The 20,329-nt window shown below is 42.9% G+C and overlaps 1 protein-coding gene across 5 annotated transcripts in view; it reads right to left on the minus strand.

Annotated features, from left to right (window-relative positions):
- LOC112981614 (protocadherin-15) overlaps positions 1-20,329 on the minus strand; it is a 1,192,166-nt gene that overhangs the window by 399,398 nt on the left and 772,439 nt on the right. For all 5 annotated transcript variants that reach the window (XM_064513568.1, XM_064513569.1, XM_064513570.1 and 2 more), the window contains one exon: positions 8,683-8,745. The gene's annotated coding sequence lies outside the window, so the exon portion shown is untranslated. The remainder of the gene's footprint in view (positions 1-8,682; positions 8,746-20,329) is intronic.

Raw genomic sequence — 20,329 nt, forward strand, 5'->3', positions numbered from 1 at the left:
CAGCGCTGGCTGAGCTGGGAACCAAGACCAGGCCAAAGCCCTGTCTAGTGGCTCATGCTGCCCCATCCATTAATAGTCACCTGCAATAATGCCTTCTCTTGGCACTTCTTAAAGCCTCTTGGTCTAAAGCAACAGTGGCTTTGTAATTCAGGATGCAATTGATAAGAGGCAGGTTCTTCCCTACTCCCAAAATAAATATTCAGCTTCAAGAAAGAGCTGTTTTAAAGAATACAGCTCCTGAACCATATTTTCTGGTACCAAAATAGACAGGTGGAATGAGAAAAACTCTCAGAAAAAAAAATACCACAGGCACAAAGTATTCTGTTACATGTCCCATAACTGTTTGTGCAGCAGTCAGCTGCTTTATATAACTAAAACAATGCAAAAATAAACTCAACTGAAACAATTAAAAAAAAAGAAATTGGAATCTGGCTCTCTAAAAACCAGACGTCCTTGCAGAAGGCCTCCATGATTACTGGAAGGCATGTTCTGCTGCGCAGAAACACAGACATTTTCATATCCAAAGAACACACCTCATGGTTCACAGGTGCAAAAATAAATAGACTGAACACATTAAATTCTAATGCCAATGAATGTGCAGTACAGAATAACAGGCACAGCGTTGTGAATTTTTTATTACGTCAAGGCAGGCGAAATCTTCACTCCAAGGATGGTGCTGCATGTGTTTGTCACTTCTCGGTAGCACTGCAAGCTCTCTTCCCCCCACCCCGTGCCTTTTTTGACTTAGCCGTTATTGCTCAGGCACAAAATAAGTCAAGTAACTTATTTAAAAATCGTTACTCTGCCCAGACAGCTGTGATCACTCTGGGGCTGGAAGCCAGGCAGCTTCTTCTCCTTGTTTATTGGCATGATACATATCTGCACAGACAAGGAGGAAGGCAAAGCAATGGGATGGAGAATTTGACAGCCCAAAATGCTCAAGCAAACCAACCGAAACAGGAGGATGCTGCATGTGAGGTAAGTGGGTTGGGCTGAAATAAACCCCCTCAGTCAACCCCATGGGCTTGTTAAGCTTTGGTTGTAGCAGTCGGGGAGAGAACTGGGCTCGCCAACACATCTTCCCCCCCAAGATTTTCTCCCGGTGCATAAGCGCCTACTTGCCATGCCACTGCCTCATTACATTACGAGCTCTGGCAAAGACTATTCCCTTAATCAACACCTAAGGATGCTGTCATTATCCCACGACTTTGGTTATACCGGTAATTAAACAAGCTAAACAAACCCTACATACTAAACCCTGAAAGAAGCCTGGAACCTACATATGAACTTGACTGCTCATGCCATTCCCTTTCATCTCACTCATCTGTCTCCTTCATACCAGCAAAAGCTCTTCCGTCTTCATGCAAATAAAATTTTCAAGACTTTGATTTGACCAGAAATCTTTATCTTTTCTCAGATTCCCCAGCCTGCAAATCTGAATGCTTAGGATTTCTCAGATTCACCCCAAAGTATGAATATTCATGTTTACATTCTTTCTGACTTAGCAGGAGATATCCAAGTCGGGAGGCTTACGACACTGCACGCCAAGCCACCAAAGTGGATCTGTAACCCAAGAGGTGGCAAAAGACGTATAGAAAAACAAGCTAGCTCAGCCTATGCATTTCTATACCGCAGACCATCCTTCCCTGGGTTACACGCTGGTAACGACTCGCTTGTTCATATGTATATACTGACCAGGAACTCTGAACAGCACAGAGAAATGAAAAGGAAAGGACTATAAGCTCTATAACACTCTGAATCTGACCCATAATTCCTTTAAGCTTCTCCTTAAAAAAACAGTTTTTGCTATTTCTCTGCTTACACTGGAGAATCCAAAATTCTTAAAAAAGCAAAGAAAAAAATAAGGTTAAAAAAAAGATGGAAGGCAGTTAAAGACTATTTTTTATCTCAACTGCCAAAGCACACAGGAAGGGACCTAGAAAAACGCGTCTCATATCTCAGTCCTTGTCTCTCCTATTCCTACCCCTCAATTTGAGGGGGTCTGCAGACAACATTGCTTTGTGCATTTGAGCATTGCTCATCTCTGGAGGTATGTTTAGACAAACAGATACGCAGCAAAAGCCTCTTTCTAGGCTAAATCCCTCAATACCTTATCTTCCCCAGCTTTCCAGCCACACGAAGCCATTTCCGCATTCATCCTTCCAGCTTGGAAGGAAATTTGGCAGTACTCTACAGTGGATGGAAGAGGTTTACTCATGCTTTGGGAAGCAGCAGCCCTGAGGCCTCACAGTGCCGTGCTGGGGGTTCAGGCACAGGCGTGGGGAGGACCTTTGCCATCTGTCCCTGTCCTCAGTCACCCGATTCTTCACTGCCTAACTACCAATAAAACGATATTTGAGAAATGTCTTACCCTTTCATGCCAGTCTTCTCTTGGCCATACCAAGTCAAACTGAATCTGTGATGACTTTAAAATGCATAATGCCACCATCAAATATGTGCCACTGAGTGTCAGTGAAGACATGATGACATCTTTCCATTTCCATTTAATACAGAATAGTTTTAGATAGTGGCTGCTTAGCACTGCAAACACTTTTCACGTTATGTAAGTAAAAAATTATATATCCTATTTACACCTTGAAAGTACACGCTTTCCTAAATCCATGACTACTTCACACTGTTTCTATGATACATTTTTTACATGCAGCTGTTACTGAAAAAACTTGAACTGACCAGTTTCCACTGCACCATAGTAGCAAAATACCCTATGTGGCTCTATTATACTCTGTTTTCACATTCATGTTGCCACCTGCGGACAACCTGGTGTTACTATTGTTTACTGCAGTTAATTTTCTCGGTGCAAGAGACCTTATAACTAAGGCGACAGAAGGAAGGCAGTGGCAGATGGCTGTATCCTTTCTGAGCTACCTTCCTCACCTAACAGTCAGAGTGAGGAATAACTTTGAGGAGTTACAAGAAGATCCAGCCCAAAACTAGTAGAGCATGAAAAAATAATCTGTCCAACTTCCTAATTTGGTAAATTAAAGGCAATAATGTGCACACAGAAGAAGAGCTCACATCACAGGCTTGCTAAAATGCTGAGCATCTGCAGCTCAGAGCAACCTGGGATTTCTGAGCGCTTCCAGATTTGAGGCTTGCCTGAACATTTGCAGTCAGCAGTATCTGAAACAAAGTTACAGAATGAATTGTCCAAGTAAATTATGAATCTGGAAATGTGTGTTGCATCCTCATCTGAGAGATATTGCTAACTCTGTCAGATCCAGAATCTAAGGAGACCTCAGAGGTTGCACACAGCTGTCCCTCGCTTGCCTGCAAGCCTGCTACACGGCAGCGTCCCTTTGGAGCTGGCGCTGCTGAGAAAGCACAGGAACGAGTGAAGTGTGCAGCTCAACAGGAGCGGGGACCTCTCACCTTGCTGCCTCTGCTAACAGGTAGCTTGCCTCTCTGGAGAGACCCCTCTTACCTTCATGTCCTGAGAGCGAGACAGCCACTGTCAAGCTCAGCTGGGGGCAAGCGGGGCTCTCGGCATCGAACACTGGAGAGAGAAATCATCGAATACTGCATTTTGAACACACTGGACCTACACACAAAAGCAGGACTAAATCAGGGAGCAGAAAACCTGACTTGCATGAAAAAAAAGAAAATCCTTGCGAGAATGCTGCTCCCATTTAAGTAAAAAATTAAGCTCTATTTGATTCTTGCCCAATCAATTCAGCCAATACTCAGCTCTGAGAAATTGCTCCCAAAATACTCAAGTCATTCAAGGAGTCCAAGGATGATCTCAGTCTCCATCAAGGTAAACAACCCAGTAGCATTTTTAGATACCAATCAAACAAGAGAACAACAAAACAAACACAAAACAAGCATCACTGGCTAAGTGGGATAGGTACTACTGTGGCTATCTAGCATCCTGCTTTCATATTAAAGGAAGATTTAGTGAGCATTTCTCAGTTCCAAGGGTACAGGGATTTAGGAGTACTGTATTTTCTTGAAGCAGCTGTATTTTATTTCAATGCCTGCACATTTCCTAGATCTAGGCACTTGATCTCCTACTTTGATAAAAATTATTCCTCTGTTCCAACTTAGAATGGTGCTCTCTAATGTATTTGTTAATTAAGACTGTTAGGATAACACAATTTGCACTTCTAATACGTCTTCATTTGTTTCAGCCATCTTTGGGAGGGTAAAGTGCACATATCATTAATTTTCACAAAATAAAGTTAAATTTAATTTTCCCCACATGAAAATATCAATTCTGATGAATCCATGCATCCTTACAGGGAAAAAACAAACAAAAAAACCCAGTCAAACAATATCAAAAGTCAGTAACAAAGAAATTCCTGACTACTCTCCTGAAAGCACTAGTATACTTTTAAAATAATTGGAAAGCTTTCTTTTGTAAAGTCCCGGAAGTCAAGAAGCCCCTAAACAAAGACATACATTTTGTGCATCATTCTAAGGTACCCGATGACAAGGTACAAAGCAATATCCTTTCCTCCATCACAGGCACTTGCACACGAATATCTCTGCGAGGGCAACGTGTAGACGCGTGCAGCGTTGTGACAATGCCAACAAGACACCCATGTGCTCCAACTACAGCAACGATGGGGCAATGCACCCACTTACTTAGAGACAACAGGCCACAAACAGCAGTTGACTGCTTTGCAGTTGCATGGTGAAGGAGTTCTTCATGAGCCGAACGTTCAGGGGGCAAGTGCTTTCAAGCTACAGCAGCCACATCTTTTAACCAAAACATTAGGTGTCATACTATCCTACTATTACACATAAGCATACAGAGGTACAGCTGTAACGAAATGCCGCTCGTGGTTATACGTTAATGTCAAGAGAAATATATCTGTGGGACAAGTATCTCCGCTGTGAGAATCACCTGGGGAAGATGCAAACAGGATTATACCTTGGACTGCTGACTGCAAAAAGAAGTCCTGATCCAAGAATCGAATAGGCTACAACTAGCAGATGCTACTCGTTTCATCTTGCTAAGGCTCAAAATGGATGCACTAGGGATAGACCTTTCCAGGCCGATGCTAACGTATAACAAAACATGGAGGAGCAACCGAGAAGCTGAGAGGTCTGTACAACAGCAAAGCCTCTTCCCGCAGCAGCTGCTAGAGGAGTGAACTGGCGTACGGGAGCACACTGAAAAAAGGACGGAAAATTCTTCTCCCAGCTCTCCCAAAGAGCCTACGACTCACTGAGCACCACCCTCTCTCCTGTATTTACCTATATCCCAAACGTAACCACCTGGCCTTTGTGTCTTTTGATGCTATTATTACATGCAGTTCTTTGGAGTAATTCTCCCTAGGTACCTTATACTTTCTTTACATTAACTTATGTGACCACAGACATCTGTAAGAAAGCCAAAGTTTCACAGCTCCTCCCTTGTTTAAATCTCAAACAAACATCAGTAATAAAACATTCTGATAGAAGTGAAAATTTGCAACAACTTATTTGCACTTCAAGATTTGATGCCAAGTAATAAAAATTCTTCTACGACGTGTCAAATCCCCTATGAACTGGAAAATTAAGAAGAATAACACAAAGCTGCAGATCTATGCAAATTCATCTTCCATATCCTTCATTTATAGCCAAGTTTCAAAAAGTTCTAGCTGATCCTGGGTGCCCATTCCGGCAGCAAACACTTGTGAGCAGAGGCAGCCCGGGTCATCTGTGCCTTTACCCGTGCCACCATACAACCGCGAGAGCTGACAAGAGTTCCCTCCTCCAGGGAACATAATTTAGGAACAAATTCACTTTGGGGTGGAAATGCCCAGTGCCGAGATACAATTCAACCTGAGCTTAAGTTGCAGAGTCTATAAAATCATCTATAACCCTATCTTGAACAGGAAAAATAAATTTATGGACATACACAGGGGAGACAAATCAGAGAGATAAGTATCATATATAAATCACGGGCTATATAATTACTGCACCAGAAATCCATGATTAATCTTACTCTCCTGTTTAGGACAGAAATACTGATATATCAAGGGTGTCTCTGCAAGAGTATTAGAGTCGGACGTGCCCTTCTAAAGTGACTGCCCTGATCGTCCCCCCTTACAGCACGCTGCTTTGCACCGCAGCGTGGGCTGGGAGCTCGAAAACTGGTCTGCTGCGGGATGCAACTACGACCTCGAGGAGCGCCGCGGCCATCCCAGCTGCTGAGGGCAAGCCCCTTCGTGGAGCCTGGCTAGAGCTGGGCTGCCCTAAACGCCCCAGTACATGGTGGGCTGACATCGGGTCCTCAGCACCCTACCAGTTTTGCCCTACGACACGCTGTTCATGCCCCCGGCTGCCACTGCCCCACGGGAAAGCCGCAGTCAGCCCTCGCTGGTCCTCGAGGGCTGCTCTCCCCGAGGCTGGCCCATCTCAGCCAGGGGAGCACGGCGAGGCTGCTCCCAGCAGCTTTGGTTCCTTCACTGCAAAGATAAAACGCATCTTAAAAAAAGCCTCTCATAGAAGCACACCTGGAGAAGTACAGAACAGAGTTTTCTTAAAACCTACCATGCCCTTCGTGGGCTAAGAAATAAGACTGTTGAGCAATACACATGACAACTACCAGTGAATAAAGGGTGAGAGAACCAAATATGCATTTATACTAGTTTCCCAGATTGCTACATATGCAGCAAGGAAACCAGAAAGCTTGTGCTGCAGTTTTGCCACACTTTAAAGAAGATGCTTCTATTTTCAGCTGTGTTTCTCAGAGAGGCCAATACCATACAACTGCCTTTTTTTGTCCTTCCCCTAAAAAGCTTTGGATAGAGGTATCAAAGTTACCAGGATGCTAGTAACTTCACGAAAGCAGGCAGCCAGATGGAGGAGAGCGACCACCGAGCATTCCCACAGGGGGACGGGCTGTGGGTCACGCTTCATGTTTACCAGACATGAGAAAGTCCACCTCGGAGGCAGCCCTGACTCGCCAGGTGACCCGGAGCCCAGCTGGGAGACACAGGGCCATAAGGAAACGGGGCCTCGATCCTTCTGCTACAGGGGCACGATCAGGAGGTCCAGCATCATTTCTGCGGTTCAGCCATAAAGCTGATCTCGCCGCTGGAAAGCATCTTTAGCTAGACAGTGTTAAAAAAGCGATAAACAGACAAACAACTGATGGGCTGATAACTTTATGCCACAAATCTCACCTGTAATAAAACACGCGTGCTTTTATAGAGGAATGTCACATAGTTGCTTTTGTACTCCAAAACTGGCATTTACCTTGCCAGTCACTACATTAAAACCAGAACTTCTCACAGAGTATATATTTTTCTAGCAAGGCTGGAAAGCAGGATTTAGCTGTAGGAGCACCTATGGAATTACTTTAAAGTGTGTTGTACAAGCTAGTGCAGAGCAGCACCAGCCAGTCATTCCTACAGTCCTATTTTCCCTTAGTCTAATTTCATCCACAAGACCTCTAGAGGGCACTGAATAAAAGAAAATAAAGTAACAGAAATAGACATAAATGTTAAACACAGTTTAAAAATCGAGATCTCTTCTATTTCTTCATATTGAAAACCTTCAAGGTAATTGTATGGATTAATGCGATGGGATTTTTCTTACCCTGAATCCCACGTTCTCTTGCAGACCCTTTTCGTTAGAAATATGAAATGCATTACCAGACTTTACAGCAGTGCGGTTCCCAAGGGATTTAATTCCCCCCCCAGCAGAAACCACTTTCTTGCACCTCTGCTAAAATACGCAGCAGGCTGTCTTATTTCCAAGGTGCTCACAGGCAAACAAAAGCCCCCTCGTCCCAGTAGAAAGTCCCACTAAAGTGATAAAAAAAAAAAAAATTACAGTCGAGTAAAGCTGACCTTTCTACCAACACATGACAGTATTACATTAAAGTGGAAGTTAATGTCAAAACAGACAGGGGTTCTTGCAGAAAGCAGCCACTCAAACAATTACTTTTTGTTTTTTTTGTGCATTTACTGAACGCAGGATCAGGCACACTGCTAATAACCTCATTACATATTCGTCCGTGACGTTACCCATTACCAGTGGAATATGCAAAATCCAGGATAAGCCTTGTATTAGGCACAGATACCGCATAGTCAGAAGATAAAAATATTACAGTAGATATGGCATACTTGGTCTTATCTTGCATCGTAAGAATGTCAATCAATAGGGCATAAGCCCATTATGTAAAATTTCAGTGTTGCTTTAATAACTTGTTATGGCTTTATAAACCCTGTGCAACTCTGAAATTGGCTATGCAATCACCACGGGCAGAGCTGTCCTCACTTTAACTTAATATCCTGTTTATTTCTGGAGCGCAGAATAGATCTGCAAGTGCAACTAAACCATCAAGAACTGAGTGCAACAAAATAACGCTTGAAAATTTCTGTGTTCAAACTTGATGTCAGTGCCCTGAGGGCACTAAGAGACCTCTTCATCACCCCAATCAGCCTCATCTGGAGCCTCCCCTCACATCCCCTGCTCAGGGGCTCCGTTTCAGCTCAGCCCAGGGCCGTGAGCCCCTGCTCAGCCACAGGCCCCCTCATCTGGACTCCCTTTTTCTTTTTTTTTAAGCCTTGTTTGTGATTTCTTATCCTTTTCTGCCCCTGCAATCTTTTGTGCATGAGCCTCTTTCCACCAGTCTTTCCTGATGTAGGAATCTCCTTATATTTTAAACAGCTAGAGAACCAACAACTGCTTTTGTTATTCATATGTTTGAAGATACAGACTCACATGAACTTCTGAGGCTTTCTTCATACTCCAACAGAGCTTGCCGCAACGCCACAAAGTGTTGTCCTACAGGAATGGAAAATTGGAAAGATGTTACTCTTGCTCGTGCAACAGAACACAACTACATGATTTTTTGATTCATTCCTATTCTGAAAGCCATCCCAGCTGGGTCTGTTTACATAAATTCCCTCACCTTCTTTTCAGGCTGCAGATAAGGTAGGCCAGCCTGTTCACTTCATTTAATTTGTGCAATGCGAGAAAAAACAAATACTGGCAACCCAGAACTTAGGCTAGGAAAAGCGCACGAGGGGCAAAAGACAGAGACTCTGCAAGAAGCCTTGCATCAGTGACCTCTCATCAGGCAGCCCCTGCAAAATCCAAACCCTGAACCTCGGATCACATCAATTTTTGGAGACCGGTGCCTTTTGACTTCCTAATCTTCTTCTAAAAGTCTCAGGCATAAAGGCAAACAGCAACTTAGGCTGTTTTCTCTTGTCACAGAACTTTCTTGTATGTGATAAGTTCAGATGACATCATCTGATGTGTATAATCAAGATATTTTTTCAGAAGTGTCATTAATTTAGTGATATAAAACAGAGAGCAAAAGAAAGATATTATGCACTGAAGGACTACCATGTGAGTGAGAGGACGGTTTTGGTGGATAACGTTAATTTCCAAAAGTTTCAGGTATTCAGGTCAGAGATCTGCTTAAAAAGCAGAGAAAATTGGATTCCACCTATTAGTTTCAAAACCATCTAAATTATGTTTTTCTCAGGCTTCCTAGTAACAAAACCTACACACATCCCCAAAAGCAGATGGATATGTGTAAGCCCTGTTAGCAACTGTCTGGGAAAAAAAATTCAGGCCCAAAGCTGAATGTCAGTTTAAGGTAATTGAAAAAGTGGTTAGAAAATAATACATTATGCAACCCTAGAGCAGCAATTAAGTATATTATAACTAAAGAAATAAAAGTCATGCATAGTGTAACTTCTCAAAGCAAGTGCTTTGACACATATCCTTATGGATTATTTTCACTGATGATCCCCTAGAAGGGATCCTGCAAGCTCCTGACCACGTTACTAAAAAGTGCCAAGCATCAGGCTGAACGGGAGAAGTTTGACAACATTTTCATCATCAAAGATGATAATCATGGATTACAATGAGAAGGACATAGTTACATTTATAAAGATGGAGCTTGTAGCTATTTGGAACCAGCAGGTGCTGTTGTTTCTGTAGTTTATGTCAAGTAGAGTACAAAAACCCCCAAGACCACCACCAACAAAACCACACCAGTGGTCTGTTCCAGTATGATACTAATCCCTGCAGTCCAAGAACCTCTGAACTTCGCTTAGGTTCTCATCTGACACACACATCTTAAAGAAAGAGTCACGAGAACCTTTCTCCAGGGAGAAAGCCACTTTGGTGACCGTGCTCTACCCATGGTCTTCTTTCTATACAGGGAATTGGACAAGTCAGAGTGCAAAAGCAGGGAGAAGTCAAAAGTGAAAATAAAAGACAGGAACCATCAAGAAGCAACCTAGCACGATTCAAAAAGCCAGCAGAACAGACATGTATGGCAAGGCCTCACAATAGCAGCTTTGGGTCGAAATGACCCCAGGCAGAACAAACATTACAGCTTCTTCAGTCAGGGAAGATGCCTACAGCTGAACACACCTGCAGAATGACGTGGCCTACACAGTCACTCATAATTAAGCAGTGTACCTCGTGTATTTTGAGGATGAAAGTGCTGCCAATTCAGGACCTTTCAGAAGCCATATTTTTGTTCTTTAAAGCTAAAACAGGTTGTGTGGCACTCTTCACAGGTCTGGAATCACACTTCCATCCTGCAGGAGGTTGCTCCTGTTTTACTATGCAGCCTTTATACCAATTTCTCAGCTGCAGGTAAGTGCTCTTCAAAAAGATTAAATTGAAGTCCATCTTTCAGCAGCTTGAGGAATTCTTCCCTCCCAACCACAACAAATAAAATAAATAAAGGGATGAGAAGCTGAATCCCTGCTTTAAGCAGAAAGACCGATGCAGACCTCAGTAATGAATCACCACCAGGTTTCCTCACTGCAGACATAGCAGGTATCAAACACAATCTAAGTCACACGCAGGTTGAGCTCTTAGAACAAGTGCAGTGCTGCGAGAGAGATGAGAAAGGAGATCTAAACCTGAAAAATCACGAAGAGATGCCGAGGTAGCAGCCGGCAATGAAGATGCAACGTTACTGCAAAAGGCAAGAGGAGAGGGAAGTGTTAGGGGCACAATCAAGAGTGCTTCTGCTGGTGCATAATCCGAATTACTTCCTTGCTTACCAAAGTCTTCTGCTACTGCCTCCCTCCGGCTTTTAGGCTGCAGCAAAATACTCAAGCTGCCTAGGCAGTATTAAAGTGCCCTCTACAAGCGGACTGAAGGAAGTTGCCGTAAAAGCAGCAGAGAGAAGTGCCCAACTCTCCTCCTTTCCCAGCAGAAAATAGCTATGTAATTGAATACAAGCTAACAGAAGCCAAAACCTTTAAAGAAATGCTCTGCTTTCGGGTTGCTCCCCTGGGAATAATCCGAGGGCTGTGCTGAAACTCATTCCGGAATTAATGCCACAAAGATTTTCATTGCAACAAAACGAGTAAATATAAGAGGCCATGTCTCAAACAAAGATGAAATTCTGTGCAAATACACAAACGGACTAAATTATGGCTCATTACAAAACATTATTAGTGTAAGTGCTTCCAGCTGAAAGCACTGGGAGCTCACAGGTTTTGCTTCATCTGCCTTCCCCCTCTCAGCCATTCTTATTACATTATTTATCTTGTGAATGTAGGATTTGGAAAGAGGAGAAGGGAAAAGGTCTGTTAGAAAGAGTGAATACATGAGCAGATATAAATCTGCATAAGAATAATGATTTCAAATCATTCATATGATTCAAAATAAAAACGTTCTTATAATTCAAGATGAAAACTTGTAAACCAAAACTTTCTAAAAAAAACAATCCCAAATCTTTTGTCTGTTTTTCTCTCATTCATTAGCAAGCGCCTTTAGAAACCCCAGGCCAGAGGACAGCCATTATGCTCATTAAAAAATAAAAAATTCTGGAAGATATGAGCTAACTCTATGGGAACAGGGTAAAGTATAATTACCTCCCCACTGCCACTACTACTGTCTTAAAACTTTAATTACAGCAAACTGAACTCCTGTCTTCAAACACTATGATTTATGGCCAAAAGCAAAAGTCTTGTACACATTCATTCAAAATTATGCGAGTCACTGTGTAGTACTGAGCAAGCTGGCGATGGCTCCTCCATCACCACTGGGATAAAGCATTAAGGGAATCTGAACTTGCCTACGTTTTGGCCTGTTGGCCCTCGGTCATCCCACCTTCCACTTCAGCTGTTCTTCTAGGCAGCATCAGCTTTTTTCCCCCCACCTCAGCCACCCAGATACCCGTTCACTTCTTATGCTCTGCACTGGTTTGGGTAGCTTAGGACGAACGCAGGGTCAAAGCTTCTGCTTTGAGCTCCTTAAAACAGAGAAACCACCAGGTTGCCAGGGACTTCAAGAGGTCACCACGTCCGCTTCCCCCTCCCCCCCCCCCCAAGACATGGCCTGCTCTTTCCCCATAGATGTCTGCCTAACATCTTGGGAGAGACCCTTAACTCTGGCTATTCCGCTATGGTCCCAAGCGACCTGTTTTTCGCCCTAGTTGTTAATCCCTCCCCACCTCCATGTCTTATAAGACCATTCCTTATTGCACTTTACACTCAAGAATTTCACACCATCCATTTTGGATAAGAAGAATTTCTCCTCCTCTTCGAAATGGTCCTCTGTGCAGTGGAAGACTGTTTTCAGATCGCCACTCTTTTGTCTTTTCTTCACAATAAATAATCTCACTTTGACTTGTCACTGCAGGTCATATTTCCTAGACCTCTGGTTGTTTTTACTGCTCCCTTCTGACTCCCTCCCAGCTAGTCCACAGCTTTCTTGAAATGCACTGCCTACACCGGGATGCGGCCTCCAGCTAAGCTCTTACTGCCTCTGCATAAAGAAGAACGATTACTTTGTACTTCTTGCAGGTTATGCTCGGTACATACCTCAGATCACTGTGTTTGCCTTTATTTTCCTCCCCCATCGTAATGGCACTGTTGATTCACACTCAGCTTTTTTCCTTCAGTAACCCCTCATTTCTCTTCCAACATAATTCTTACCTGTTCTTCAACTTGCATTACTTTAAGGATAGGATTTTTACTCAACAACATCCACCTCAATCACTTCTGCAATTAGCTTTTAAAGGAGAAGGGGGGGGGGGGGGGAAAGCACCCATCTTATTCATCACAAGTGCTACAAATACATAGAATTGGCATCGTTATAGTCAGCTCTACTTTGGTTCTGGAAAGATTTTCTCATATTAACCCCACAAGAGAAGCAAGATAACACCATCACTGCCTGATTCCAGATACACCCCAGGTGATTCCCCCCACCCCCTGCTTTCAGACAGAGATAACTCCCTCTCCCCAGACCAGCACCTGGCATGGCCCAATGCCTTTATTAAGCCAACTGTGCTTTAACAAGGCTGAGGTGTATTTAAAGCACTGCTGTTCAAGGAGATGGCTTTTTTAGAATGAGCTTTTATTCTGCCCCTATTTTTTCTTCAACAAGAAAATAGAGGATAATTAAAAGAAAACATTATTGTAAAGCAACAGAAAGGAAGAGAACAGATCTGGCACCCAAATTAAGGCATTTCACAATTTTAAAATACAAGAATTGAAATCAGTCACATTCAGCCTTCTGTTCTTATTTTGTCATAAGTTAGAAATTGTTTTTGTACCAGAAAGCATGTGGCAGAGCCTGGGCGCCAGATGGTAAGCGGAGGAGAACACGTACGACGTACTGCATGCAAGAACAAGAAGTCAAGTGTGCAGATACGCGCGGGGACTAGCTTGCTAAGCACTCGACAGAAAGCCTGCGGAGGAACTACACTGCACCACAACTAAATACTGCAGTGCAATCCAGAAACAGCTGGGAAGAGTATCAAAGCACAGGGGGGGAGTCTGGCGCTGCTCTGGACTGGTGTTTCCCAACTAGACAACCTGTCCAGTCTGGACACCGCACTCCCATACGCAGGCCAAGGGGACAATGTAGTAACAGTGTGGAGATTTGTAAAACACAATCTTTGAGTGAAGACTGCAAGAATAGCAAGTAAAGATGAAGTAACAACCATCATATTCAGTAAAATGTGTTATAAAGAGGAATTACTTATAGGGGAAGTTGAGTGCCACTAGCACAAAATCCACAAAGTCGACCTTCTAAATGCAACAGAACCTGCAAGCATGATAGGCCAGTAAAGATGAGCTTTCCTATCAGAATTACCAAAAAAAACACAGCATGCTATAAAACTATAATACCACTTCAAATGAAATATTCATTTCTGTCAAAATCAAGATGAATAAACAGAACAACTTTCCTGTTTCATCAATTCCTGCCCTATCTATCCAAGCAGGTATTCCTTAGAGATGAATTCATTTTAGCCCCTAGTTACAGTCTGGTTTTGTTTCATTTTTTTTAACTTGGTCCAACAGAGCTCGGTTGCCATTTCCCCCGCCTTTACAAGGGAAAACAGCTCCTACCGGCCTTCCTTGGCCCAGGCCACGCAGATAACCATGCGCCTGGCTTTCAAACCCCTCCTAAGAGGCAGGACACCCACCTGAAACAAATTGGCTGAGGGCAAGAAAGCACAACCCTGCTGTTGCAGCTATCTAGATAAGCCTGTGACACCTTCAAAAACGTACATAAAAGTGTGAAGAAAGAAGCAGGAAACATAAATTGAACTCGAACAACCTGCATCCAAGAGCCTGATGTGCGAGACAACGTTCATGCGTTTGAGTTTGGATCCTGTCTTACTGAGAAGTAGTGATCCTGCTTTTCTTTATCCCAAGCGTGTAAGAAAACTGCTGAATACAATGGATGGAGATTTTAATGCTTTGTTCAGCTATATTTGTAAAATTACTGTCTATCATAAAAATCAGTGTTATATATCACAGCAGAGCCTCCCAATAGGGCTAGCACAAATATGGAAAACATCATTTTCTAATTGCTTTTTGTCTTCAATGGCAATGATTTTTTTTGTTATTTTGTGCAAGAGATGATTCTTTTACAAGGTGCTGTTCATAGGCCTCTATCCATACATTTTAACATTTCAAAAGCTCCTGAGAAATCTGAAAGAAAGAAGAAAGGGGGCAGGGATATGTTGACTGAGATGCTAAATTGAGGATGTATGTATTCGGTTCAGCTTTGCACTGGACCGCTCGCTACCACGTGCTCAGTTAGAAAGAACCTCATGCTGAGGCCTGCAACATCGTGGAGACTGCTCTTCTTGCAGAATTTGCTCGTGATGACTTATTTCCCTCTAAACTTGTCCTCCCAAGGCTAACAGCCCAGCTGAATCCTCACTCCAATCCTAACGGAAGACGTGCAGCACAGCTTTAACAAGCTGTGTATAGCAGTAAGCAAATACACATTTCAAGTCGGTGTTTCAAATTCTTTGATACCAACTTTTTTTACGGACAATAACTAATTTAGAACGTGAGGAGGCTCCTACAGCAGTCAGGTGCAGGCAGCTTTGAGAGAGATTCTGAAACCATGAGTATACAGTGTGGTTTTTGTTCACGGACAACAACACTGAATGTTTTCATAGCACGAGCAGTGAGCGCTAATGTCACTTCAGAAGAAAGTTGAACTTGTAGAGTTCCTCCATGGCAATATATTCAGGGAATATTATACTACCCTTAGAAACCTCTAGCTCTGTTAGATCAATTTCATACAGCTACTGCTTGATGTCTGATAGGTCTATAACCACATAACACAGCTAAAAGGAGGAACCTGACAATCTACTTAGTATAGATCCACAGGTAAACAATAAAATACATTTTTTTAATAAGGAAACTTTGCATTGCTGTGATAACTATTAGTCTTTTTTTTCTTCCATGTTATTTGCCCGTATACAAATCTTCCTAATTTAGAAGTCACTTCATAAACCCATTAGCTATTTAGTAAACAAGAATCATTTACTTCCCATTCTGCAAATGCTAAATTTGATTCTCTCTTGTTTCACATCTCGTGCCATTACTCACATCAGTGCAAAGCGAGCAGACACCCTCATTACCAACCAGGAACAGCCTCCCCTCCCAGCAAGGCACCGGCACCTCTCCACCTGGTCTGTTCCCATCCCCTTCAGTCTCACAGCCTCATTTCCAAGTAGGTCACTCACCTCGAGCACCCATTCCTCCTTTTCCTCTTGAATATTCAGCAACTGCTGCTTCCTTGCGGCTGGAGCAACCCAGCAGCCACTCACCAAGCTGGAAGGCACAGGAGGGGAGCACAACCACCTCTCCCTTCCCTCCTCAGCTGCTCCCAGGCCATGCACATTTATAGCCCTGCCCCGATGGGCTGGCTCGCTCAGGCCCTGGCTGCAGGCTGCCCGCGTGCCCTTGCCCGCAGAGCTGTCAAAGCGCGTCTCCCCTTCCGCTACAGCGTTTGCTCGCACTTTGAAAGGCAAAAAATTTTGAGGAACGGGACCCACTGTGCAAAGGGAAACTGAACGCTGAATTATTATAGTTTCATTTTGTCTCCTGGTCAATCTGTTAGTTGATGCTTAAAACATTTCCATTGCCACATTTTACCCTTTAGTTGTATTCATTTATTTATTTATTCAAAGGCAGAAGATAAGCTGTTTTTAACTTGCATATAGTGAAAGACTGCCAGTAGACTTTAGTGCCCTTTGAGAGGTGTTGCTTTGATCCTGAAAGTCACTGCAAACTACCAAAAGGGAGAGTGGAAATTCCAACTTCCTAAAATCCACTGCATACTCTTAGCACACGTTTGAACTCCAAACGCTCCATACAGCTGATATTAAAATTCAAATTTAAAACTTTTCCACCGGAACCTAGGTAGTACTTTAAAGACAGTATCACCCATTATAACATGGATACTACATCTAAATAAACATGTTTAAAAGTTAAAAATCTTGCTTTTTTTTTTTAATTTTGCTTATAGGAAAAACAAATCATAGTCAGTCTTCCCTTTACTTTTTTGACAAGATGCCTTCATCACAACACGTACTGCAACTCTACGTGAAGGTGTGGGATAGCACAGATATGGACACTCATTTTCTTCCCATTTCCTAAGCCATACTGCTGAAGACTCTGGAAAATCAAACAGACAGCGGTAGAGGGGCCCAAAAACTGCCCACGTGACCCTGAAGAACTAGTGACCCCCAGGAGGGGCCTTCTGCTTTAAGATGCAGCAGCGCGGGTCTCACTGGAGGTGCGATGCATTTCTCCAGAAGACAGGAACGACTCATTCAGCATATTACTCAATCCAGAAATGAATTACCGCTCTCCCAAACTCAGCATTTGACTTGGCTGTCATGTCAAGTGCACAGCATTTAATAAAAGTCAGTGGGCTGTTTCACTCTGCTGACTTGCAGGTCTCAGACTGAAGGAGATGATTTTGGCTTTGCCTTGATATTTAGGAAGGATGGTTGCCAATCATTTTAAAGCAGATAAATATATATGTACTCTATAGGCTCTTTTTCTATTTATTTAGTAAAGAGTTTTGGGGTGGGGAGGGCGGTGGGGACAGAGACTGGATATATAAAAGCAGGGGTATGTCCCAGGAGGACCTACCATGTATCTAGCAGATGTAGTAAGTTTCTTCTTTTCTGTCATTAAAAACCATTTGAAGACAAGGTCTAATAAGGATGGGCAAGTTCCAGTAAAAGTTCAGGGCTACCTTTGGAATTAATTTGGGGTACGATCTCCTCAACACCTGTCCCTACAGAAAGATATACAAGGTGGCTTTGCCACCAGAGCCTGGGGTCACTCACTCTGTGAAAGGACAAGACCGAGGACACAGCATTAAAACACACCTTCATGCTGCAGCAAACAATATAAAAGTGGTCTGACAGGAGGCTCCAGAAGCTTTTGAAGAGGGAGCTGCATCTCTGAAGGATTTGTCTGAAGAAAGCTCATGCGAAGTTTCAGTATTGCAGGCCAGGCATGATTACAGCAGCAGGTGAGGGAGTTACATGCCTGTTTTGGGAGCAAATCACTTACGGTGGAGCTCATCTCAGCTTCTAGATGTCACACGGTGAGGCTCTAACATGTGAATAGCAATCAGCCAAGAGACTAGGTGCTCTAAGGGCTAATTTCTGACTGTTTCCAGAACACCCTGGGCAGCCTGCAGGGATGAAGAAGAAGCTGAAGTGCCATCACCTGTAACATATTCCACCACAGCCGACTGAAATCTTTTCCTGCCTGGTTTCCCATACTATTCTCAAATTGAAGGAAATGACCAGAAAGCACAGAGACATTTCCAAAGCTTTGGAATTATGATTACTAAAGAAAAATTCAGATTCTGGCATTGCCCCTCCACAGCGAACCAGTTCAGGTTTAGGATGGGTTTTCTTAGGCACCTCTCAGTTGCTTGTCACATTAAGCTCAGGATGTCATTGCTAACCGCTGCAGCTGGACAGGCAGCAGTGACCTCGTGTTCATGACAGCATTTGAACTGGACGGAGAAGCCAAGGGCAACAATCTCAAACAAACAACGCCATGGGCCAGAGCATGGGGAAAGGGTTATCAACCATTTGATCAAATCTGCTGCCTCGTTAAAGCGACACTATGCATTGCTGAAGGAGATGAAAGGCGAGGACTCCTATCATTCCATACATACCGTTTTAGAAAAATCATGTCCAAAGTCTTCCGACATGCAAGAAAAACGGTACACGCTGTCACAGATTTAGCTTGAATCGGAACAATTTCTAGTACAGAAAGGGCTGTATACACTGAGAATGTGTGTAACACTAATAACAAAATACCAGGAATATATTATCAGAGCTCTGTCTGTATAAGGATTAAGCATCTGTCAAATAGTCCAATGAAGGCAAACTCTGGATGAAAAAGCAGGGTTTGCAGTGACCATATAAAATTCAGAAGCAGTGGATCTTATACAGTCAGTATGATTTTGAACAGTGACATTTAATAAAATACCCCTATGAGTGTCAGAAGCATAGGATAAGCTGGGAAGCCTCTAAAGAAAAAGTGTTATCTGCCCAAAGCAGCAATGGTGGGCACAACAATTTGTCCAGTAATCCCAAAATGAGACCTGATCATGGCGAGATGGGGAATAAGATGGTACCCAGCTTGTTCAGTGGTGCCACACTGCCACAACACACAAATCTTGTGAGCTGAATCGAAGTCAGAAGTGTCGTTCCCTTAAGGCATTGTAAGTCTTGGTGCTGAAAGCTCTTATGCGACTGTGAAGCTTTAAGTGTCATTCTTATGCATGGACATTTTCGATAGTGACGCCTATGCCAGTATTGTTGAATGTCTCAATATAAATGATGGATCTGTTCAAACCTCAGGGAACCAGCAGTGTCAGGAAGGTCAGGATCTTGCGCTTTTCTCCTCATCTTCATGTCATGCCAGACTCCAAACTTTCCTCTAGGGTTTCTGCTGTGTCTGCCTGCACAAAAGAATGCAGAGCTCCTCGCAAACTTCTCCTCTGGATCCTCCGCTGCCACGCTCCTAGGCTGAAAATACCATTCAGCTGAAGCCATGATCAGTGTGTGCCAGAGCACTCAGTGAGCCTGGTTATGCCAATAATAAAATTTGAAAGATTGGTGGAAGATTGGAAAGAAGTTGAGGCTACTCCAGGAACAAGGGGGGCAGGCAGTTGGCTTGCTGCTGTGGCTGGCAGAGGGAACTGCTTACTCTTCCGGCTGTCAGAAGAGGGTATGAAAAGACACAAGGTCTTCAAAGGACAGTACTAATAAAGAAAAAAGTACCTTCATTTTTCTCAATTTTATATATCAAATGCTGGCACATCTTCATTAGAATTCATCATGACTCATGTTCAAAGAGCTGCTTCCAACCCCTAAAACACTATCAATGTAGATAGTTGGTTGCAAAGATGCTTTAAATCATAGTTGGCAAACTCACTGAGAGATACTTTTTCTCTTTATTAAATATAGCAGCTTTTTCAATATTTTAATAAACTCTCCCTTTTCACACCTCCACGCTGCTACTTAATAGCAGCCATCATTTAAATTATGCGTTGAGGCTGAATTTATGTGGTATATTATCTATCACTTAAACAGAAAATAGGTGGACTGTGCTATCATGACTGGTGAGATGACAGTATTTTCCTTCCATGTTGATTTACATCCAAATAAGCAACTTATCAACCTTGCAAATGTCAGTCTGCACTAAGGCAAGAAGCTGTGAGGATCTTAAGCAGACACTCTCCTTGGGACTGAAAGGTCGATGTTTGTGTTATTTATTCCTCCTGTGGAAATGTTTTACTTTATGAAGGACTTTCTAACTGTCCATGAAAACAATCATTCAAGCACGCAACAAAAGAAGTCAGTGCCCCAGACTAAATCAAATAAAAACAGTCAAAAGAATTATTTTGTTAAAATGTATCAATCTATATACAGAAAATAGGCTTAAGAACACAATAGCATCAAAATGAAAGAAGGAGTGCCCACATATTTAGGCAGCCAGCATCTCAGGCAGTCAGCCCAAATTTGATTACTCACTCCCTTTGGGAAAGTCAAAACTTCAAAAGCCACTATGGCGGATCCTAACTTCTATGT

The sequence above is a fragment of the Dromaius novaehollandiae genome, chromosome 6 (genome assembly GCF_036370855.1).
Source record: "Dromaius novaehollandiae isolate bDroNov1 chromosome 6, bDroNov1.hap1, whole genome shotgun sequence".
Lineage (NCBI taxonomy): Eukaryota > Metazoa > Chordata > Aves > Casuariiformes > Dromaiidae > Dromaius > Dromaius novaehollandiae.